The sequence below is a fragment of the Dreissena polymorpha genome, chromosome 3 (genome assembly GCF_020536995.1).
Source record: "Dreissena polymorpha isolate Duluth1 chromosome 3, UMN_Dpol_1.0, whole genome shotgun sequence".
In the NCBI taxonomy this organism is placed as follows: Eukaryota; Metazoa; Mollusca; class Bivalvia; order Myida; family Dreissenidae; genus Dreissena; species Dreissena polymorpha.
This window is the reverse complement of record NC_068357.1, coordinates 80,197,693-80,223,335: the sequence shown is the minus strand read 5'-3', so window position 1 is coordinate 80,223,335 and position 25,643 is coordinate 80,197,693. Positions and strand designations below refer to the sequence as shown.

Sequence of the window (25,643 nt, the reverse complement as noted above, 5' to 3'; positions counted from 1 at the left end):
AAGCACAGATACATGGGCTACCCTCTGGGTTTCATACAAGTTCACCTCTATTTGGGTTGGAAACATGGAAATTGTCTCTGAAAAACCCACTGCCTTGCCTGGGATTCCATTCTTAGACTTTTGGATTGATGGTCAATGGTAACATCACTGAAGCACAATGCATCATTCATCAGACACAAGTAGGCCTATTGGTGGCAGACTAGAGAGTGATAGTACAAATTTGGAAAATGTGTGTCACAACCATTGTTTATCATAATGTATTAATGATTTATGGCTGATTCCTGATTCTAAATAAGTATTCAAACTGTCAATAAGCATACCTTAAGCTTATGGTTCCTATTGTGTTGAGTATAGTCAGCTCATTTGTTATTTCAGACTGAAACAAGAGCTGTGTTTGTGAAACACAATGCACTTATTGCGACGCTTTGAAGCCATATATTTGACCTTTGACCTTGAAGAATGACATTGACCTTGACTTTTCACCACTCAAAATGTGTAGCTCCATGAGATACACATGCATGCCAAATATCAAGTTGCTATCTTCAATACTGCAAAAGTTATGACCAATGTTAAGTTTTTGGACAGACACGCATTATGACAGACAGACAGCAGGCCAAAAACAATATACCCCCGATCATTCGATCCGGGAGCATAAAAATGAGGAACTATTCCACATGTTTAAATTTGAACAAGTGCATAAAGTGAGTTAATCAGTCAAGTACTGTTTCTTAGTCGCTTTAGCATGACTAAAAGACTTTGAAGAGATGAGTAAATTACTTTAGTCATGATTTTGCGTAAGTGTAAATGCCATCAAAAACCCATATGTCTGTTGTGTTTTTGCAGGTCCCGGCTGTGTCCAATGTTGCTTGCCAAGGTTCTCAGCATGCCTTCAGGGCAATGCTGATCTTCTGAAATGTAAAATAAAGGCCCTGGTGTTGTTTAGGGGGCTCCATCCAGCAATCACTCCAATGGTGGATTCGGGACACCCTTTATGACCAAGGTGAGTGCATATCTTGTATGTGTGTTTGTTTTTAAAGTTTATGAGGTTTTGTCATGACAATGCGGCATTGTGTGAGGATTTCTGGTCACCTAATTAAGCATTCAATAATATACCACTGCAATAGCAGAACATCCACATCCAGCTATTCTTGTGAAAACAATATTGTTTAAATGCATCTATAGACTAGCCCTTAATCATTTTACGAACGATTCCTCTACAATTAGTATAAGTGCACCTGAATTTGAATTTTCTTGTTTTTTGGTTTATTTTCCCTTTTATTGTTTTATTATGGCGAAGAATCCACAGGTGCTTCTTATTTTACCACATTTCAAACAAGTTATAATCAAAATAAACCAGCATATTATCCTTGAGATTTTGATCACACAAAATGTCTAAAGGAGAAATTTACTTCAGACACTCATGCAAAAATGGGTCTTAAGACATATCAGCGCAGTGCTGACCAGCGTGCGCCTCTGCCATCAGTACACTCTGATAAGAAGTCATAATTTCCTCTTATGAGACCACAAAACCTTGCGTGACTTTATAGCATACAGGTAGGCAGATGCGCACGCTGGTCTGCAGTTTTTCTGGTTGCATCTGTTGAAGTTAAATTCAAAGATCCATTTCGCACGACAAGGCTCATTAACATTAATTTTCAACATTGTAGGACCTGGGTCTTGCTCAAAACGCAGTGAAGGCAGTGAAGTCACCGACACCATATGGGTCTCTTTCTAATCAGATTAACTGCATCATGACTAATCACGGGTTTGCTGGAAAAGACTTCTCGTCTGCTTTTAAATTATTGCAGCATTAGAACAAGCAAATGACATGATTAATAACATCATTATGTACTATTATTATTTCCTAAATGTATCTACTAAAAATCATGTAAATACATGAATGAACGCTTATTAGAAAACTATTGTTAATGATTCAAGAAATTTGAAAAATAACTTTAAAATGATTTTTTTATAGATTGTACAAGATTTTTTACACTTGAGGTAACGATTTTGTAAAAAACAACAACAACCTTTTCTAAGATGTAACTTAAAATATTATTGTTCATATTGTTGATATTTACCTGGTAGAATATGTTTTTTGTTATAACAAGCTTTTGTTCAGCCAGAAATGTCTGAAGATAAAATAATATTTTGATGTTATTTTCACAATATATTAAGGGTGTTCAGCAGATAACCAGACATCAGACTGCGTGTCACCGGTTGTTACATCAGTATGAGTTTGTTTTTATTTTTATGTACCAATATATTTTGAAGGAGTCAAGCAGGTTCCGTAATTTTTTTCTTGATGACTAAAAAACGTACAATTTAAGACAGAGCTTTATATGACAGTGCCTCTTCAAAAGTCAACATGTTGTTTCCATGAAAGGTTGTGTTTTAAAATAGCATTTGAAATACTTGTACTTTTTAAAAGATGCAAATAGGAATGTTGTTTATTGTAGTTTTTGTTGAAATCAATATGAATTGCTATGAATGGAATAGTAAAAACTGTATGTGCTTCTTTAGTATGGTATTGTTTATAATAAATACCAGTATAATTCATCATCTAGTGTGTATAGCCTTTACATTAAATGCCAATTGTGTTGTTGTTTTGGAAAGATAATTGCATCTTGTTGTACATTATGAATAAATCTGTTGTAATTGAACAATTATGAGATTTTCAATAAATTGCAAACCACTATTGCTGCTCTTCATTGAATATATTTCTTAATTTAACGGCCATTGCTTTAAAATTTGAGTCTGTCTCTGGGAAAATTGGACTCAATGCATGTGCTCAAAATGTTTTCTCAGATTACCCTGTACCGTCAGCACAGGCTTATTAGGGACAACACTTTCCGCCAGAGACTTTTTTATCGAATTCCATTTAGCGGAAAGTTCATCACTTATTTGCCCTGATTAATACTTGACACACATACATTAAGACCCGTTTTCCCAGACCGAGGCTCAATTACATTGTTGCTGTGTGTCTTTTAATGACTGTGGATGAAGCCATCCATCATGAAATAGCATGTCAACATAATCAAAACACTATATAACCTTTTTTACAATTTTCTTAGAAAATATATGTATTTCATGGCATACTGGTTAAATAAAAATAAGAATGAAACACACATTACATAAACATCATCTGAAAACAAAATGATCCCCCCGGTCCTGTTGCTGTGTATCCCACACATACTGCCTATGACTAGACATATGCAACTTTACCATGATCATACAATTGTTTTCAAAACAATCTACACTGGTGCAATATAAGTTAAAAACCTACATATACATGTGAGATTGCACTACTGTCCGGTTATATGTAAATGCTTGGATGCTTAACCCATTTATGCCTAACATCTAGAAAAAAGGCCTTGGCAAACAGCGTAGACCCAGATGAGAACCCGCATAATGTGGCGTCTCATCAGGGTCAGCGCTGTTTGCTTAAAGGAATTTCTGTAAGAAATATTCTAAATATAGAAATAAATATACTAGACATCCCTAATTTTAGAAAAAAATTGATCCAATTTAGAAGGATGGGATAGTCCACTAGGTATAAATGGGTTAATAAATAAACTGATTTATATTTGTTAATTACGTATACTTCATCATGGTGTTCTAATTTGTGTAAAATAAATACAATTGAACCACAAAGAAAGTAATACCTGTCATTTTGTTTGCCAAACTTTTTTTTACCGTGTTAACTTCTTTCATGTCAAGAAAGTACTGTATGGAAAACATTTTTGGTAGCAAATTATATTGTTGCTAGTGTTCACCTATTACTTATAAAAAGACATAGAATGAGTGTGGAAAAGCACATAACCTCATTAAATGCTAGAATTCAGGGTCCTGTCTTATTAAAGATCTTATGACGCTTTTTGGTTATGACTGAATATTCAGCTTACAATAAATAGGCATTTAGAATCTGTATGATCCTAAAATAAAGGGCATGTGAATATTGAAAGGAAAAACATACAATTGACCCTTGCTGTAGGGAAAATGGGGTTTTAATGCATGTTCCTAAAGTGTCGTCGCAGATTTACTTGTACGGCACAGGCTAATCAGGGAAGAAACTTTCTGGTTTTATGAGAATTTTCGTTGAAGGAAAGTATTTTAGAAAAAGAAAATCCAGTCTAGGCCGAAATTGTTGTCCCGGATAAGCATGTGTGGACCACATAAGCTAATCAGGAAGGACACTTCACACTCATGCATAAAGCCAATTTCCCCAGAACGCGGCTCAATTTGAATGAATACCAGGTCTACTTAACCTAGGCCGTTTACTGCAAACAAATTATAACTAATGTCTCAATGTCAGCACAACAAAAAAGAAATGCAAGACATTTTTACTAAAAAATACACCATTGAAATCTAGCAAGAACATATCTGCTTACCAATGTACAAAATAAGTGAACAATATGTTTGTAAAATCATCGCAAGATAAGTTAAATAATGTGAAATAAATCAATTTTTCTAATATTATGTTGAGCTTAAGCATGCCAAATGCTCAAATGGCAAACAACAAATTGCTGCATGATTGAATAAACAGTTCAATATGTTCCAACCAGCAGAATATTTTTTATTAAGATTGGCCTTATTTTTTCTAAATCTTAATTAGATACCACTTCGGATATTGAATACAGAGTAGCCAAAATTCTTAGAAATAAAACACATAGCACACTCTATTATCATTATCAGAACATTTAGACTGGTCCCTGAAGATTTTTCTTAAGCTGCTTGTAGCTCCAGTTAATCTGATTCACCGCTGTGCTGGTGTCTTTTTGGGTCTCGTCTAGCTCCTTCAACAGGGGTCTTCAGTTGTAACAAGGGACCTGCTTTTAAAGTAGGAAAGTGAAAGCAACACATTTGTCTTGTTAAGGTTGAAATCATTTCATATTTAGCTTGACTTATGCAAGAGCTTAGGCCTTATTAAGAAACGTTAAGTATATGCAATTTTATAACTGATAACTTATTACAGTTATTGGCCTTGGATTTAAGGGCAAAAAAACATTTTAATGCTATAACTGATACCAGCAGAGTTACCGGTATAACCTTTGCAGTTTGAACCTGACTCAACTCGATACACATGTTTATTTGTATACAGTACTTATAAGTGCCGTGTTGTGGAATCTTATTGTCTGTATTGCAGCAATGTCTTTACCCCATTGGAAAAAGGACGGGTACACTTGGGAATTTTTTTTTTTTTCAATTCAAAAGTGTTTGAAATATCCTAAACTATGGAACTCAAACCATAAACCTTTTTAGAGTTAGCTGCTAAAAGCTTGTTTCCTCAACATTTATTATTTAGAGGGTTTCCAGAACAAATTGAAAGTGCAGGAAGGTCTTGTAAACAATAATTAGGAAGTATTTAATAACAAGGGCTGTTTGTAAAACATGCATGCCCCCCATATGGGCTCTCAGTTGTAGTGACAGCCATTTTGTAAATATGTTTTTTGTCGCTGTGACCTTGACCTTTGACCTAGTGACCTGAAAATCAATAGGGGTCATCTGCGAGTCATGATCAAGGTACCTATGAAGTTTCATGATCCTAGCCGTAAGCTTTCTTGAGTTATCATCGGGAAAACATTTTACTATTTCGGATCACTGTGACCTTGACCTTTGACCTAGTGACCTGAAAATCAATAGGGGTCATCTGCCAGTCATGATCAATGTACCTATCAAATTTCATGATCCTAGGCATAAGCGTTCTTGAGTTATCATCCCACAACCATTTTACTATTAAAGGTCACCGTGACCTTGACTTTTGATCTAGTGACCTGAAAATCAATAGGGGTCATCTGGGAGTCATGATCAATGTACCTTTCAAGTTTCATGATCCTAGGCATAAGCGTTCTTGAGTTATCATCTGGAAACCATTTTACTATTTCGGGTCACCGTGACCTTGACCTAGTGACCTGAAAATCAATAGGGGTCATCTGCTAGTCATGATCAATCTACCTATTAAGTTTCATGATCCTAGGCATAAGCGTTCTTGAATTATCATCCGGAAACCATTTTACTATTTCGGATCACAGTGACCTTGACCTTTGACCTAGGGACCTCAAAATCAATAGGGGTCATCTGCGAGTCATGATCAATGTACCTATGAAGTTTCATGATCCTAGGCCTAAGCGTTCCTGAGTTATCATCCGGAAACCACCTGGTGGACGGACCGACCGACCGTCAGACCAACCGACATGTGCAAAGCAATATACCCCCTCTTCTTCCAAGGGGGGCACAATGTACCAATCAAGTTTCATGATCCTAGGCATAAGCGTTCTTGAGTTATCATCCGGAAACCAGTTTACTATTTCGGGTCACCGTGACCTTGACCTTTGACCTAGTTACCTGAAAATCAATAAGGGTCATCTGCTAGTCATGATCAATCTACCTATCAAGTTTCATGATCCTAGACATAAGAGTTCTTGAATAATCATCCGGAAACCATTTTACTATTTCGGGTCACAGTGACCTTGGCATTTGACCTAGTGACCTCAAAATCAATAGGGGTCATCTGCGAGTCATGATCAATGTACCTATGAAGTTTCATGATCCTAGGCCTAAGCGTTCTTGAGTTATCATCCGGAAACCACCTAGTGGACAGACCGACCGACCCACACACCGACCGACCGACAGACCGACCGACATGTGCAAAGCAATATACCCCCTCTTCTTCGAAGGGGGGCATAATAAATGACTTCTTTAAGTTTGCACAGTAAAATAAGATGTATATGCATGATTATCATGAAACAATAGAAATCTTTACATTAAAAAAGAATCAGTTTGGTATAGACTGTAATTCCAAAATATCTAGCACAGTCCTCTTTAGTGATGCCTACCTGATAGCACCTGGGTGTAATAGTCCAGTGCTGATACTGCCACAGTTCCTGTATTTGCATGTCCATGCCTCCTTATTTTACTCTCAGGTGCAAAAATTGCCTTTGCAGCACTGGTGCTGGTGCTGGTATTGTGTACTCCTGTCACTTGTGTTGACATTCAACAAATCTGCTGCCTTTCTTAAAAGAGCAGCTTCTCTTTGCTGTTGGCTCATATCTGCAAATGTATTCATGTACATTATTTTTTATTTACAAAAACAAGTCACTATTATGTAGTATAATGATAGATTTGAGAGATAATAACTGTTACGTAGTCAGATATTACACTTGGTGATCTAAATTTCTATACTTTTTTTCACAGAAATATGATCGTATCTGCTTTGTTCATCTAAGTACCATCTTTATGAGAAATCTTCATACCCCCCATACTCCTACATGTACTTACATCTTGAGGTGTTTGTTTGTATGGTGTTTACGGCAGTGTATTTAACTTTCATTAAGGCAAAGATTCAATTATTTATGCTTCCTGGGTTTCACCAGTACTAGGCTAGGGCTCTGCAGTCTTGCCAGAGGAAACTCCCATGAAAAAAATCAGCGCCGCATGTGAGGATCGAACCCAGGACCCCTGAGTTACAAACTGAAAACATTAACTGGGTCATTAAGCTACACATTAAAGATGCAAAGACAAACAAGATCAATCTACTATTTAAGTCTACAGTCAACAATCTTCATCAAAATGTGTCTGTTTGAAGACACCTGTTAGATATTACTGTTCAACCCGTACTGCATTCAACCCCAACCCATTTTGGTCAACTTATACCTGTTGTTTTTTTGGTCAACTGGTACCTATCCAAAGTCATCTCGTACCCAATATTCAGAAATAGATGTAAGATGGTCAACATATATTGATAACAGTATAAAACAGTATCAGAAATATAAACATTTGATATGGAAAATAGAAACCATTAAATTCCAGAAAACATAATTATTATTGTTTGTCAATGGGGTAACTGTGCATACTTATTTTCTCACAATGCTTTCCATTTTAATTAAATATGAATGTCTATGCCGTATTTGGGATAAACTAGTAAAAAACAATAAAAATGAATAATTTGAATAAGAATCATTAAGATACGATTTTACCATGAACCTAGGTACGATTTGCTTATATAAAGACATTGTTACGAAGATATGCAATGAAAACAGTATGAAATTAATAGTTAAACTGAAACAAGTCAACAGTTAGACGTCTTGATCATCGAAACTCACCTTCGTCACAATGATAGTTGATACTATGGGACGTTCTGACAGTGGTACGTTTGACGTGTAAATGAAACAAGATTACGTCCATTAACTTTAAATACAGTAGACCTTAATCACAAACCAAATGACAACTCGAAACGTTAGAAATGGGGATTTTAATCGTATGCAATTAACCTAATAAGCAAATACAATAAAAAAGGAACTTTTACCTGAATAAGAACAGTGGAAGATACGGTCGAAACGACGCGGTAGAGTAATTCATCCGGTAGATATGGAATACAACACCGTTCTGATTATTAACCTTTTACGAAAACTACCGAAAAGTACAGAAAACTCTGATTCTCCGACGTGTATGAATTCAATATTACTAATGCATTCGTCTTAATGCATTCGGCATTCAGCTTACTTCATGTTAGCTGCTGCCTTGTGCTTATTCATTTCGCTTAGTATAACTTACAAAAAATATGCCTTTTTACGTTTTTACTAAGTATTGAAATGATAATAGTTTAGCAACAAGAAGATAGCCACATGAACTTTTTAACAGAAATGATTCATTTGTATTTTACTCGCAAGAATACGTGATTTGCATACATCGAGTAAACATAAAACGAAGCATGCAGGTAATGTAACAATAACTGATAGAAAAAAGCATAAACACGCAAAACAAATAAAACAAAGCCAAATGCAATTGTCATTTAGCAACATGCATGTAATCGCGTGTATTACCAATTGTAATATATCAACATGGTGTTGTCATAAAGTAACATACAATTGTCATTAAGCAAAATGAAATTGTAATTTAGCAAAATGAAATTGTAATTTAGCAGCATGCATGCACTGGCGGATATTCCCTCCCATATTGGTTTGCTTAAAGTTTATCAAGATTTTCTTTCATCCAAGGAACTGTCAACCGCGATTGCTGAACAAAGAAAAGTTCTTAAACCGTGTTTTTTACAATTATTAGTTTATATTGATTAAAATATCACGACTGGTATATTACATTACTTGAAAAAAGTTGTTAAGTTTTCATATTTTCAGTATATTCGGTAATACATTTTACTGGGTATGTCTACCAGGTAACTACCAGTTAACTATAAATAACGCAAGTAGATTGATCATGATCGTCACGTGGTAAACACAACAAAGCAAATTGTGCATGCGCAGTGAATTGTTTATATTTTATATATAAAATGATCAATTTACTTAAGAAAAATTACGGTATTTTAGATTTTTTTTCAGCAATCGCGGTTGACAGTCCCTTTAACAAATTTCAATGGTTAGGTTACAACGTAGTAACCATCGTTTAATCGTTTATACAAATACAATTATCTTGCGGTAACATTACCATGTAAATAACTGCGTTAATCAAGTTACTGAAGTTAATATTAACCACTTTTTATACAATTGACCGATGAGGTTTAAAAAAAACTGTCAAAACACATTTTTTTAATGTTTATCAATATACGTAAATGTTTAACATAAATTTACTTTCATTTTCGACTGATTTTCAGAAAATAATTTGTACATATTGCATAACTATGAATTGATAGTACATCGAGGATTGGTCCCACTCCTTATACCATCCCGTCTGCCAATTATTATCTCGTTCATTAATGGAAGCTGTTATCAGAGCAATGACTTATCATGGAAACCAAAACGGCGACTTTGTACATGAACTTATAACTTTTTCGAAAGTGTCTTTGCATAAAATAGAATATTCGAATATGAATTCTGGAATCGAATATTCGGCCGATTTTCGAATATTCGAATAATCGGATATTCGATCCCATCCCTACTTGTAATAATGTATCGTTATTGTGATATGACTTACAAGCAATTACATCATCACCAGCGTTATTATACCATGCTCATATAGATGTAATGAAAAGCGGATACTACATGACTGTTATTCCGATGGGTTTCATTGCACGAGTTGATTGTGTGTAACGCTGTTGCCCAGACCACATGTGTAGCGCAAACATGCAGGGCTGCATTTGAAATATAATACTTATTGTTATTTAAACGGTATGCATATTGCAAAAACACAAAATATATCCCAAGAGACTTGTTGTCGCGAGTCTTTTCTCACTGAATGATCTAAACAAAAGACCTGAATATTATTTTACCATCTTTTGAATACATATCTCTACATTATTATCAAGCGTATAGAATTGCATCGATGGTTAAACGAATTATGTCTAAAGGTTTTCATTTTATATTAAATAGATTCACCAACACAGGTTTTCTTAATCTTTACATCGTATGAACGGTTGTGAAATGAGGAAGTGTGTGCAACTAAATTGTTTTTAGAGTGTCACTTTTGAAATTCTTGTAGGTGTATATCGTTTCTTAAAATCATGTAGGCCTACGCATATCCATGCTTACTTGAGACATCTTTATTTCGTGGTTTGTATACACACAATAATACATTTGCGAAAATATTCAATTCATTTTTAAGATAAAAAAAATATTACATCACCATGTGCATTTTGAATCACCCAAACGCGATGTTTTCAAATTTCGAGTATATTGGTGATGTCAGCCCATTGAAGTCTCTCTAAGATGTCCGAAATATAAAATCTACTAACATTATATTCGTTTCTGAAACCAGTAGGTATATATATCGATAAAACATAATATCTTTCTTTCGCGGACTTGTATTTGATGAAAAAAAGTGCTGCTTATGAAGGGTAGCGTGTTGCTCATGTCCATCATTTTGATTTGAATGCCGGTGGTGATGCTGCAGTAGGTGGTAGCAATGCTGGTGCCAATGAAGGTGATGCAAATGATATTGTTCAGGCTGTTCACTTCGGTGGAGATGCTGCAGTAGGTGGTAGCAATGCTGGTGCCAATGATGGTGATGCAAATGATATTGTTCAGGCTGTTGACTTCGGTGGAGATGCTGCAGTAGGTGGTAGCGATGCTAGTACCAATGAAAGTGATGCTAATTATATTGTTCAGGCTGTTGACTTAGGTGGTGATGCTGCAGTAGGTGGTAGCGATGCTGGTGCAAATGAAGGTGATGCAAATGATATTGTTCCGGCTGCTGAATTTGGTGGTGATGCGAATATCTACTAAAAACAAGCTGTTGGTGTTGATAATTGAGTTGGTGGTGTTATAGTAATAGTTTATTTGTGTTATGGTGAACACGATACAATGATTATTCTGCTTTTTTCGCATAAAAATCACATATTGTTATTTAAATGTAATGTTGCTGTAGAATTAGCAAGACTGGTAAATTATGTAACACGATACATTCTATAGGTTTTCAGTCCATGTACAACAACAAATGTGCATGAAGGATGGATTCTGTCACAAGTACTGGGAGCAGTGGATGGGACTCTCATACCCATAATACTGAATACGTTATATGACACACATGCAGTTGAACACAGCAGAAACTCTTGAAGTCAGTCAGTCAGTCAGTCAGTCAGTCAGTCAGTCAGTCAGTCAGTCAGTCAGTCAGTCAGTCAGTCAGTCAGTCAGTCAGTCAGTCAGTCAGTCAGTCAGTCATTGTGTTTGTCCCAAAACTTTAACCTTGGCCATAACTGTTGCAATATTGAAGATAGCAACTTGATATTTGGCATGCATGTGTATCTCATGGAGCTGCACATTTTGAGTGGTGAAAGGTCAAGGTCATCCTTCAAGATCAGGGTTCATATATATCGCTTCAAAGCAGCGCAATAGGGGCCATTGTGTTTCTGACAAATACATCTCTCGTTGTACTTAAAATGTTCCACTTAAATTGTGTGTACAGCTACTCCATATCCCTATATTTTTCACAGATATTGAAATAATCCTTTACATATGTAGTCAGAATTTCTATAAAAAATTATATTAATAATATTTATTTGGGTGATTGTTGTTAACACTACAAATATTTACTGTTGTTGCGAATAAAGCTGTTGAAACTGTTTTAACTGGATGTTGTGTTAGTGAATCTTTAAGAGAAAAAGCTTCTTGAATAATGTCACTTTAGCTTCTTACCTAACAATCTTTTTGTTCAACATGTAATACCATTTTAATGATTAAATGGTACTTACAAAAAAGAATGATGTTTGAAGTTGCCAGCATTTCATTGAGAATCCTATTCATTAGCTACAGTGTTTGATATGTGGTAAACATTTTAATTGTATGGCCCCAATGGAAAAAAATACTTGTTTACTTATTTTAAGTTTTAGCAGACACCTAATAATTCTCTTAAGAATGAGTTATATATATTATTCCTAACCTAGAAAAGATACACTTAATTCATTTAAATTAAAAAGATGCACTTAAAATCCACTGTCTAAGAAAAAGTGGATTATTTATATTAAAAAAAAATACACTCCCAAATTTAAAAGAACATGAAAAAAGCTTCATCTGATTCTAAAAATGCAGAATTAATGCATTAAAGTGTACACTTAACAAAATTCTTCTGCAGACGATACGCTTTCAAAAAAGTGCAGATAAAATGCAATTTGTTAAGTGCATTTTGGTAAAAAGCACATTTCATTTTGAGAAGGGTTACTGCTAATGTTGAGATTAGAAACAATGATATGACACAATTTGAGATTCCAGTATTTCTTCATTATCCTAGGAACACACTGTTATAATGTAAAGTTGGAGTAAGACATCAATTGTGTTTTTTCAACAATGCATTACATGCAGTTTTACCGGTTATTAATTCTTACAAAATATAAGTAAAATAGACACTTGCATATATAATAGTATCATTTTAATTGATTTCACTTCAAAACTGGATGTTTAATTTGATTTTTTGTTTAATCCTAAAAAAAAGAAACCGTGTTGATGTGTGCATTAACACAGTTTAAAAATACAATGAAAATGATAAAAATACCATCACTGTTAATAAATAAAACATTAAAAAAGTACTAATAAAACAAAAAAGTATTCACAGAATTTTACAAAAATACATTCAGAGCATTAAATAAATTTGTATATGCAAGTATCTATTTTACTTATAATTTCGTAAAATAAATAAACACAATAGGTAAAACAGCACATTATAATTATTGCAAATATGTTAAATTCCAACTTCACATAGTGCGTATAATTTAACATTACAATTGTATATTTAACTGGATGGGTAGCTATATTTTGAAATAATAACAATTTCATCATTTCATCATTTATTGGCGAATCGGCATATTTTGGCCATTCACAATCTATTTGAGTTTAATTATGGCCAAGACATACACCAATACAACATTTAAGCGTACAATACAATAATAACAATAATAGCATTCGATTAATACAGAGCGAGTGAAATCAGTTGTAGAGCATAACCGGCTGATAATATGCACATCTCCTGTTGGTAGTGAAGCTTCCCATAAAGTTTAATTGAATTCCCGTAGTAAGTTGCTGAGAAATAGCTCGGACAAGAATTGCACTATATGTACAGTTAATGGAAAATATATATATATGTACAATGGAAAATTTCAAAAGGCCATAACTCTGTGAAAAATCATCCGACCAGAACCGGCTGATGACATGCACATTTCCTCTTGGTAGTGAAGCTTCCCATAAAGTTTCATTGAATTCCGGTCATTAGTTGCTGAGAAATAGCCCGGACAAGAATTGCACTATATGTACAGTTAATGGAAAATTTCAAAGGGCCATAACTCTGTGAAAATCATCCGACCAGAACCCGCTGATAATATGCACATCTCCTGTTGGTAGTGAAGCTTCCCATAAAGTTTCATTGAATTCCCGTGATAAGTTGCTGAGAAATAGCTTGGACAAGAATTGCACTATATGTACCATGGAAAATTTCAAAGGGCCATAACTCTGTGAAAAACACTCTGACCATAACCGGCTGATAATATGCACATCTCCTGTTGGTAGTGAAGCTTCCCATAAAGTTTAATTGAATTCCCGTAGTAAGTTGCTGAGAAATAGCTCGGACAAGAATTGCACTATATGTACAATGGAAAATTTCAAATGGCCATAACTCTGTGCAAAATCATCCGACCAGAACCGGCTGATGACATGCACATTTCCTCTTGGTAGTGAAGCTTCCCATAAAGTTTCATTGAATTCTGGTCATAAGTTGCTGAGAAATAGCCCGGACAAGAATTGTAGCATATGTACAGTTAATGGAAAAAAAATTCAAAGAGCCATAACTCTGTGAAAATCATCCGAACAGAACCCGCTGATAATATGCACATCTCCTCTTGGTAGTAAAGCTTCCCATATAGTTTCATTGAATTCCGGTCATTAGTTGCTGAGAAGTAGCCCGGACAAGAATTGCACTATATGTACAGTTAATGGAAAAAATTTAAGGTCCATAACTCTGTGAAAAATCATCCGACCAGAACCCGCTGATAATATGCACATCTCCTCTTGGTAGTGAAGCTTCCCATAAAGTTTAATTGAATTCCGGTCATTAGCTGAGAAATAGCCCGGACAAAAATTGTGCACGGACGGACGGAAGGACGGACGGAAGGTCGGACGGACCGACGAAGCGGCGACTATATACCCAAAAACAATTTTAGGGGAGCAGAAAAATGTAATTAAATGTACGAAGATTTCTACGCTACGCTATTCCTAGTGCCAAAAAAGAATGGGGAAATGAGGCCTGTAGTCAATCAAAAATCTCTAAACCGGTATCTCAGAAAACAGCATTTCAAAATGGAAACAATTGCTCAAGTCTTGAACTTAGTCGAGCTAGGAGATTGGGCTGTGATGATAGACCTAAAAGATGCGTATTACCATATCATGATACACAAAAGTCATCGCAAGTATCAAAGATTTTGTTTCCACGGAGTAGCTTATCAGTTTCGGGCTCTCTGTTTTGGTCCCTCAACAACCCTCCGAGGACATTCGTAAAAGTCAGTTCTGTGGTAGTAGCTCATCTGAGAAAACTGGGTCTGAGATAATCCAATTATCTGGACGATTGGCTCTGTCTAAACAAAATTCGCGCTCTTTTGTTAGAAAACGTATCCACAGCTCTCAACCTCTTGTCTCAACTAGGTTGGATTGTAAACATAGAGAAATCTCAGTTAGTCCAATGTCAGACAGTGACATATTTAGGAAGCCTGTTCAGTGTATAGGAAGGTCTTGTTTTTTGCCACTCAAGTAAGACAAAATAGCTTAAAATTTGCGGTGACCAAAATTCTATTGGGAAATTTAACGGCCAGAGATTACATGGTTCTTCTGGGTATGATAGCCTCGTGTCTAGAACGGATACCCAATGCAAAATTGTTCAGGAGACCCATACAACTTCATCTTTTGGAGCACTGGAATCCAAAGTACATGTCTATGAACTTTTAGTGAACATTACTCCACAGCTTGCTCAGCATTTAAATTGGTGGTTACAGATCTTTCAGCAAAATCTCTTTTCCAGTAACTCTAACCACAGATGCAAGCAAGAAGTGGGGGTGGGGTGGTAATGCAAACAATTTCAATTGACAGGGTCACTGGTCTGTTCAAGACAAAAGGGTGCATATCAATGGTCTGGAGATGAAGGTAGTGATTTTATGATTAAGGCATTTTCTATCACGCTTGAAGAGTCATAATGTACTGATCAGATCGAACAATACCACTGTTTGTCAATATCTCAATCGTCAGGGGGGGGGGGGGCAAAGTCTGTCCAGTTGTGCCATCTAACTATGGGACTTTGGGAGTTGGCATTGAAACACAAAATCAATCAAAGCGGTTCACATTTTGGGTCTCGAAATTTCAATCTGTGGGGTCAACCTCAGTTGGATCTTTTTGCAACATTGGAGAACAAAAAACTCCTCTGTTTTGTTCATGGCTTCCCCACCCGCAAGCATTTACTCTGGATGCTCTGTCAATAATGTGGCAGAACATATTTGTGTATGCATTTCCGCCTATTTAGTTGTTACCCAGAGTTCTGACTCATTTACAACAGTCTCGGTGTACAATGATCTTGATTGCCCATTTATGGCCGAGACAACTGTGGTATCCGACATTATTGAGTCTGTTGCTGACATGCCCAATCAAATTGTCTCCCCTGTAAGTCCTGTTAACTCAATGCAAGGGTCTGGTCAGTCATCCAGAACCGTAGGCTCTGGAGTTGACTGCATGGCTGTTATCGACAGAAGTTTCTCTACAAAAGGGTTTTCAAAAGACACTAGAGCCTTACTTGCCAAATCTTGAGGGAAAGGTACACAAAGGGATTACACATCAAAACTTAGACAATTCAATAGTTGGTGTAATAAACAACAGATTGATCCATATTCAGCAACTGTAGTGCATTGTGCAGCTTTTCTGACATTCTTGTTTAATAATGGATTAAAATACAGAACCATTAATGGATATAGATCAATGTTGTCGGCAGTTATTGCTCCTATTGATAATACCCATAGGTCAACATCCTTACATTATCAGGCTGTTGACAGGGGTGTTTAATGAACGTCCATCCATGCGTAGATTGGTTTCAGAATGGGATCTTTTTCTGTTTTAGCTTGCCTGAAGAGACCACCTTTGAACCCATGCGAGCGGCGTCCTTGAAGTATGTCACCTGGAAAGCCTGTTTCCTGTTGGCGATATCAACATTTAGGAGGTGTAGTGATTTACAATCTCTCACTGTTGGAGAAGGGTAAGTAAATGTTCAAAAACATGGGGTTACGTTTTTGAGAACTGGTTTTTTTTACAAAACTGATAGGCCTAATCATCAGAGTAACAATATTTTTGTGCCTCATTTTCCTAGTGACAAATTGTTGGATCCTAAGAGGGCACTTACATAAAACTTCAAGAGTACAAAAAAATATAGATGTACCAATGGAAGAGATATTGTAAAATTGCTTTTGGCAATTAATAAACCTCATCATCCAGTGACTCCAGTCACAATAACAAGATGGTTAGTGTCCATTATCAAATTTTATCACAAGACAGTGAATAAACATTCAGAAAAAGAAGTGTTGAGCCCTCTTGGGCTTTATTCAAGAACGCATCTCTCAAGCAGGTTCTAGAGGCAGCAGAATGGTCAAGGGAGACCACTTTTACAAAACATTATTTGAATCTTGTGAATTTAAACTTTTTTAATGCTTAAGTAAGCATGATGTATCACAAAGTTTCCACATGTGCGCTTTTTCGGCGGACTGCAATACCATAACGATTAGGAGGTTATAACTGCTAAGGAGCAGTTTTTGATGCATACGTGTGTAAATAGGAGGGTTGTGACTGTTATTTCTGGTATATATGTTTAGACTACAAGCGATTAGTCACCACTGTCACTGAGAAAGTTTTCAGTGGAAAAAAGGAAAGACAGTGTTACTGTCATCAAATAGGTAAGTTTATATACTTGCTTTATTTTACAAAATAACACCCACCTCTTGGGATATTGCCAGTTTATCTAGAAAATCATTATAGTAATATCAGGTAAGTATTGTATGAAATAAAATTGTAAAATGTGTATACAAATTGTAGTTTTATGAATAAATACTAACCTGATATTACAGGATTCCCACCCTCCTCCCCTCATGTTATTTTGTCTATCCTTGCGAACAGTTTCGCCGAAAAGGAAGACTGAATAACATGTGTTATAATCGGAAGTACACCTGCGCATGCGCAGAAAAAGCATCAGGTGTATTCTTCGGGTAAACCGGGGTAGTGTAAAATGCGGACTAAGAAAAAGGAAATCCTTATAGTAATATCAGGTATTTATTTAAAAAAAACTACAATTTGTATACAATGTTTTCATTTTGATATGCAGTTTGTCTTAGTCAGTAAAAGTGTATATTCCCCTAAACGTCAGCTCTAACAAAATAGGGACTACAAATGCATCAAAAAGTGGAAGTTTTGTTTTAATATCTAAGGAAACTCTACTAAAAATCGACAGCAAGTGGTTGTACGCCTTCAAGGCCTGATCATTCAAGATTTTTACTCTATGATTAAATTTACCATTTGACGAAAAATAAATGCCTAGATAGCAAAAGTAATCGACCACTTCAAAAATCTCATTGTTAATTGTCCAACGAAACTTACAATTGCTTTTCCTTTTTTCGAAGATGCATATTTTTGTTTTGTTTGATTTAATCTTGAAACCCCATTTATATGAGTATTGATACAGAGAATTGAGTTTATTTTTGTAGACTGCCATGATCAGTGGTAAATAAGGCAATGTCGTCCGCAAATAATAACATAAAACCGATAAGATATCTAAATCATTCTGCGTAAGGGTTATTATATCCAATTATCTTTTTGACGTCATTAATGAACAGAATAAACAGAAGAGGGGAAAATGGCTCTCCTTGTTTGACACCGAGTGAGATTTAAAAAAAAAATGAATACGACATATCAGAAGAGTTTTAATACACGCTTTTACATTACTATAAATAGATTTGATCATATTTATCATCTTAGAACTTATTCCAGATTGTATTTTAATTTTATCCATAATGCATCATGGATTACTGTATCAAAATTCTTTTTATAGTATACAAATGCACAGTATAACTTATGTTTTTTTACAAGTGTAATTTATATGAGTGAATGAAATATAAAAATAAAGTCATCCGTTCTGCGATTTGTTCTGAATCCATACTGAGCTGTGTTAAATGTCTGATTATTTTCGCACCATTTATCAATCCTATTTCTAAGAGCAAGAGAGAAAAATTTTGCAACTATATTTATGAGAGTGATTCCCCTATAATTTGCTGGGTAAGTAATATCTCCTTTTTGACGATGCTGACCATGAAAAAAATTCTTCACAATGACAACCTATGTAAAAGACCGAGCCAGTCCGATTGAGATAGCTCGATTTTTCTAATCGGCATACCTCGCTGATTATCATTGATAAAGGTATAGGAAGCTCAGCTATAAATAGGACAGCATATTCTGGGAAAAGATTTAATAATAGTTTGAAAACGTTAATTTTAAATCAGTTATATTCAATCAATTATATGTTTATAGATCAATGAAACAACTATGCATTTTCTGTATTGTATTTGACATTTGTCGTGATTCAGTAAATAAATTGCGAATTAAAACGTATATAATTAACTTTCAAGGCGATCACGAGTGTAAAGAAAACGAATTATTTCGAACCTGCCATTTGTAAACGGTGTAGCGAATATGGTATACAAACAGCATAATAGCCGTATCATATCTGTGATACTCGTTTCTGCGTGCTTTCTCATTTTGCATATTTTATAAACTTGTCAAACATAAATTACAGAGCCACATCAGTGCACATACTATGTTTGACAATTCAATCGTTTGTTGGGTATTGTTTGCTGTTTTAAACACATATTAGGCCATATCGCCAAGATTTAGTTAACATTACCATGTGTTCATGGGCGAACTCACGTATTCAAGTGCTCTAACGACTATGTGCTCATACCCACTTTCGATCGGGTATCATCATGAAATTATTGCCGTACTTAACGAACAAACATGTCTGAGCTTATTGAATTAGAGAAAAGGAACGATATTCAAAAGACAAACGTATATGTTCATGCACATGGGATTGTGAAATACACATAGCATCATTAACTTAGGAAAGGAAACAACGAAATATAAAGTTTGGTATGATATACATGTGAAATTAAAAAGCATGGTGTAATTAAAGAGCATGTCAAGTTTTGAATTTATATGCTGAAACGTAATGTTATAACCCACAAACGTTTTACTGTAACCGACAGTTTTTTAAGATAAGTGGTACAGAAAATACACGTCAAATACTTTTTTAAAGATATTTCTTGTTATATTTGATCGAGAATGTAACCCGCCTCCCAGTTTCGCTGAAAGGATCAAGTTCCCCACGGGTACTTCTTCCCCGTACGCCCAATTTTTTTTCGTACCCTACATTTTTCGTACCCAATTTTTTTTTCGTACCCAATTTTTTTTCGTAACCAAATCTTTTTACGTACTTAATTTTTGTTTTGGCATATTATTTGTACCCAAAAATTTCGTACCCATTTTTTTCCTACCCTAAATTTTCGTACCCACATACACAATTGTGGTGATGTAGATAACTTTAAATAGATGCTTTTATATCAATCCTATTTAAAAGCATCGTCACACCAGTACTGTCAGTACTTTGATTTAAAAATCGGTACAATTGCCCCCTTGCACCATGATTCTTGACATACACCTCTTCCAAATAAAAAAAAATGTGAGTAAGATAAGTAGCAATAAACGTATTTGAATCGATAAAAAATCGGCAAAAATATGTGATAATTTTATTACATTTGAGACTAGAAATGACGTTACTTATCTCGTCCACTGAAAAATCGCAATCGAGTTTTTCGATGTTTATATTGGCGTCGCTATGTGAGAGATCATTTGCATCAAAATTGCTAAGGTTTTGTGTATTAGATAAATTTTTGAAATGGCGAATGAAATCGTCGACATCAATATTGGAAGGTTTTGCTTTTGTGTTATTTTTTAATTTGTTGATGTATTTCCAGAATTTACGGGTTTCTGTTTTTCTTAGCGTAGATAATGTTTGTTTTTCTTTTGCAAAATAATCCCGCTTTGCTTTATTTTTTATAGTCGAATAGTCGTTTCTGGCTTTCAAAAATAGAGCCCTATTTTCATTTGTATTTTTATTTATTAAACGCCGTTTACAACTGTATAATTCGTTTTTGTAATATTTGCATGTATTATCGAACCATGGTATTTGTTTTCTCACGTTGGGAGTTTTGGGGCATTTATTACCAGACACGGTGATATGTTTACCGTTTACCTCGAAAGAAATATCGTTAATTAATGAGGATAGTCTTTCAATGCATGAGTTAATATCTGTTGCATCATTTAGCAAATCGCCTACAATTCTGTCAAAGTTAGTTTTGTTTACATGTAATGTTGATAAAAATAGCTCATTTTTTGTACTGTCCCAAATAATTGTGTCGAATGTGTAATCAGTTTTAGTGTTTTTCATAGATTTGAATTTCAATGAAAACTTTACTGGGCAATGATCAGAAAATTCATTAATATCGAGTATTTCGAAATAACTGATTAATTCAAAAATATTGAAATTCCCGATAACGTAGTCAACTACGCTAGCAGCTATTTTACTACTTGTATTATTGAAACACGTGAGTTTATCCTGCTCTTTGCGACCGTTAACAATAAAAAACGCCGTTTTCTTTACAAAACGTTAATAGTCTTTTACCAAAAGCATTAAAGTGACTGTCATGTGAGGATCTTACTGGTAAATTATCAACGGGAACCTCGCATACCGGCATAACAATATAACGGTCTAGATTAATATTTTGAATAATATCAGGTTTATTGGCTGTTCTTGAGTTAAAATCAACGGTAATAAGTACCATGCCAAATTGACTTTAGTATCGTGTATCGGACGATAGTTGTTCAAAAAAGTCATACTCAAATAAAGGGGAATTCGGTTGTTTACATACTGTCGAGTCCTCGGGCGGAATGTAACAGCTACAGATAAATATATCATTTTCGTACCCCAAAAAAGACTTGTTTAGTTTAATCCAGATAATGCCTTTATCGTTTAATTTCTCAAGCGTTATATTCCCAAAAAACTTTTCTTTATAATATACGCAGACACACCCACTATTTCTTTTAGCCTTTTTATTACATTTCAGGAGAGGACACGTAAAACAATGAAAGCCGTCTATGTCTACATTGTCAGTTTTTGAACTCCAGGTTTCAGAAAGAAACAACAGATCATAGTCATGTACAAATTGTAAAAAATCGGCGTCATTTAATTTACTTAAGAGTCCCTGGATGTTCCTCGTTGTATTGCTATGGACCGCTTCTCCTTCCGGTTGCAGGATATGCGTTAGGTCGGTTCCTGTTGTGGTGTTGCGGCAGTTCCGGTACTTGACCCGCAGAGGGGCGGTCGTGAGTGAAGCGAACCTTATCGCTGTACAGCACATCGTATGACAGGGACGCATCCTTACCCTGCTGTTGGGCTTGTAGTAGATATGGGATGAGCTTTTTCCGTCGGTCCTGAGTGGCCTTCGGAAACTGGTCGCTAACGCTCACGCTAGAGTCTCGCAGTTGAGATCGGGCAGAGTCCTTAATTTTACATTTATCGCCATAAAAGTTAAATTTGACAACCACTGGGCGAATTTTCCCTTGTTCAATTCCGCCCCTATTTGCTCTATCAATTTTAATATCCACTTTGGCATTTACAATTGTAAGGTCATTCTCAAAGAAATTTAGAATTTTGTCTATGCAATTTTCGAATTTGCTTGACTCAAACGATTGCTCTTCTGGCACATTAAAAAATAGCAAGTTGTCTCTCATTGAGCGTGATTGAAGATCAATGATGTCCTCGCTGAGCTGTGAATTAAAGCTGTTTAATGAGTCTATTTTTCCTGAAATTTTTTATTGTGTTCACATTGACCACTCAAACGCTTTTCAAAGCGTTTGAGTTGTGATTTTAATTCATCCAGTGTTTTTTTAACAAATAGGGGAATGGTGACGGGGCCCGTCCAAAGGGGAAAAACGCGTCGTTTTTTAGGAAAAGGGGAAAATAAAAAATTCACTCTTTTATATGTTATGAAATTTATTATATGAATACACATGTATGTATGAATGTTATATTCACAGCTGAATTTCCCTGTCCTTTATCTAAAATATATCCCAATAATTTTTTCAACATTAGTTTCAGACAGTTTAGCCTTCATGCACACTCTCACTTTTCCTAGCCATTTTGAGTCTAATTGGGACTTTCCTATTGATAAAATGGCAGATTTGAGCATTTTGTAATCAATAAAATTGACCAAATTGGAATGTTTTTATCATCAAATATTGACGCAATAAATGCAGATACATCAGGCCTTTTCCTTGCCATTTTGGGAAAAGCATGAAACTCATATGAAAAGTACACTGATTTGGGAAATACTAATTTAATGTTACTCTTTTTAATAATTCAAAATCATATTATATTATAAATTTGTTATATACTTTGTTAGTTGTTATGAAATAAATATTAATTATAAGAGAGTTCTTAAAAAAAAAAAAAAAAATGTTTTTTGTTTTTTTTAATTCTGGAGGGGATTTTTTTTTTACAAAATCTATACTCTTTTTTTGAGGGGAATGGGGCCGAATATCGGCCCCGAAATTGCCATAAAAAACACTGTCATCGCAATTTTGACTATCAAAAGAACGATTCCTTTCTATTTCCATCAGTTTATTTTCAGTTTCGGTTAATTTTGAATTTAAAGTACTCACTCTGCATTCGAACACTGACATTTTATTGAAGATTGTTTTTATATCCGCTACAATTTGTTCCAGTTTGCCTAATTTAGAGCCCATGCTTTTCTGTCTATTTTCAATGGAGCAAAGTTTGTTCATGATTTCGCTGTACAGACCTTGGTCTAGGGATGTAGGTTACTGCGATTGTGCGAACGGAAATACCGGTATTTCCCAATTTGATCTCCACTGGCAATGAGGGAGGGTCCTCAAGATCATCTCTGATAACACCAAGTATTGGTTCTACCCGGAAAATAGACTTCAGTGTCTCCATAAGCATCAGACTTTTGCAGGAATATAGCTTAAATAAATAGAGTTAAATTAATATTTATATGTAATATGGTTTGATATGTCAGTAAAATAAACACTGCACAATTATGTATTTTACCTGTATACAAGTATTATTCCAATCTTGGCAGCTAGTGAACTATTTTAAAAGCACCACAACTATGAAACACTTATATAAGGCATTTCGCAGTGTTCCACGGAAATGATGCTGATGATAATTCCAGTTAGTAATAATTCCAGTTCATGGACTTTGTACAAAGTGAAAATAACATTTTTTTCACTGTAAAACGGGGTATATGATCTATACATACATTATACATACATACATTTTATATAAATATGTAAATACATTTTTAATTACTCATGTGTGCTCATAAAAACAAATTATTATGTCTTCATCTTGATACAGAACGTGTATAAATATACTGCCATTTGAGCGATAAAAAACGATAAGTTTTAAAATTGTATGGACCTTTACCACTTTCATACGGATGCCGGTCAATTCGTACCTAAGTCAACTCGCACGGTAGTCAACTCGCACGTTTTTTTGGTCAACTCTCACGTTTTTTTGGTCAACTCGCACTTTTTGAAGTCAACTCGCACCTCAAAAAAACAATGTTCAGAAATAGATGTAGGATATAATATGATCAGTAGTTTATAAATAGTTTATAAGTATAAATCATAGATATGATGTCTTTGTTTAATTATCTGAATATACGGTTGTCACACGTAATGTCTCTTTTACACTCGTGGTCGGTGTTTTTCACGGGTTATATGTCTGTGTGTAATGAAATGGCTAAACATCAATCAATTAAAGTTAATTGGTATGATAATCAATCAGCTGTTCTTTAATGTTTGTCACAACACTGATAATGGTATAAAAGCTGTTGTATACAGCGCATGATGCAATTAAAGGTTAAAGTAACATTACTACTCAAAATCAACGAAAATTTCGTACAATTGTTCGTAAAATAAACTTAACCAATTAAAAAGCATTGTTCCTTATGGAAATTGCCGAAATCTCAACGCCAGATGTGGTCTGGTAAAATAGATGTTTGAAGAAACAAAATGCTCGTTTTTATTATTGTTTTGCATATCTATTCATACGACACATGAACATTAACATGGTGTTTGTGTGTCGGATGAAAAGATATATTCGCGGGAATTACTTGTGGCCACAAATAAATAAAAACGAGCATTTTGTATCTACAAAAATCTATGTAATCATACCACATCTAGCGTTGAAATTTTGGCAATTGCTACAAGGAACACTGATTGTTAAGGTGTTAACTTTATTTTACGAAATACTTTACGAAATTTTCGTTGATTTTGAGCGTTATAGAGACTTTAAAGCTTCAACTGACTCCAAGTCCAAGTCCAAAATTGTATTGCATAAACATTATACAATGTTACGACACAATAAATAATAGTGACATGGAGAATACAAAGTCAACAGAACATACAACAAAGTATTGAGCATCACATTTCAAACTATAATAACACAAGTGAAGCATTATAAATACGTATTCGTAAATGAAAAGTGAGGTTGATTCATTCTAGTGAAAAAAGAATACAAATGGTTTCTTTATAATTAATCAGTGTCTATTCTCAATTTCTCGACATTATATATAAATTTGGCAATACATGTGTATTATATAAGCTGGTACTACATGTTGATTTAGAAGCAATTCGAATTTATTCATTCTGAGCTCCTTATACATTGGGAAAACAAGTAAAAAATGGTTTTCTGTTTCAATTTGATTCATGTTACAGGATCGACAGGTTCATTCATTCACCGGAATGTTCGTATATCTGCCGGTTTCAATAGCAAGTTTATGCGAGGATGTTCTGAATCTAGCCAGAGAAAATCTATATTTCTTTTCATGGATTTTTTGCAAATATGGCTCTTATTTGAGTTCTTGTTTAACAAGAGAATACTACTTTAATTTAGATGATGAATTTACTTCAAAATGCCAGGTTTGGTGATAACTATCTATAATTCGCCTTTTCAAGAGTGGTTAAATCTAAATGTTCTGTGTTCCAAATATCACCAAAACCAATAGTTACGAGACATTCCCTTATATTTGATATAATTGTTTTTGTCATTAGTTC

At 34.8% G+C, this 25,643-nt stretch overlaps 1 long non-coding RNA gene across 2 annotated transcripts; it reads right to left on the bottom strand.

The window, feature by feature from the left end:
* Nucleotides 1-3,098: 3,098 nt before the first annotated feature.
* Nucleotides 3,099-8,449, bottom strand: LOC127873800 (uncharacterized). 2 transcript variants are annotated; one of them, XR_008046393.1, is made up of 5 exons: nucleotides 8,306-8,352; nucleotides 8,103-8,137; nucleotides 7,279-7,470; nucleotides 6,837-7,050; nucleotides 3,099-4,829 (listed from the first exon to the last, which is right to left on the bottom strand). It is a non-coding gene; the product is annotated as an uncharacterized LOC127873800 (long non-coding RNA). The 2 variants fall into 2 exon arrangements; XR_008046392.1 differs by lacking the exon at nucleotides 8,103-8,137 and having other exon boundaries at nucleotides 8,306-8,449.
* Nucleotides 8,450-25,643: the final 17,194 nt, after the last annotated feature.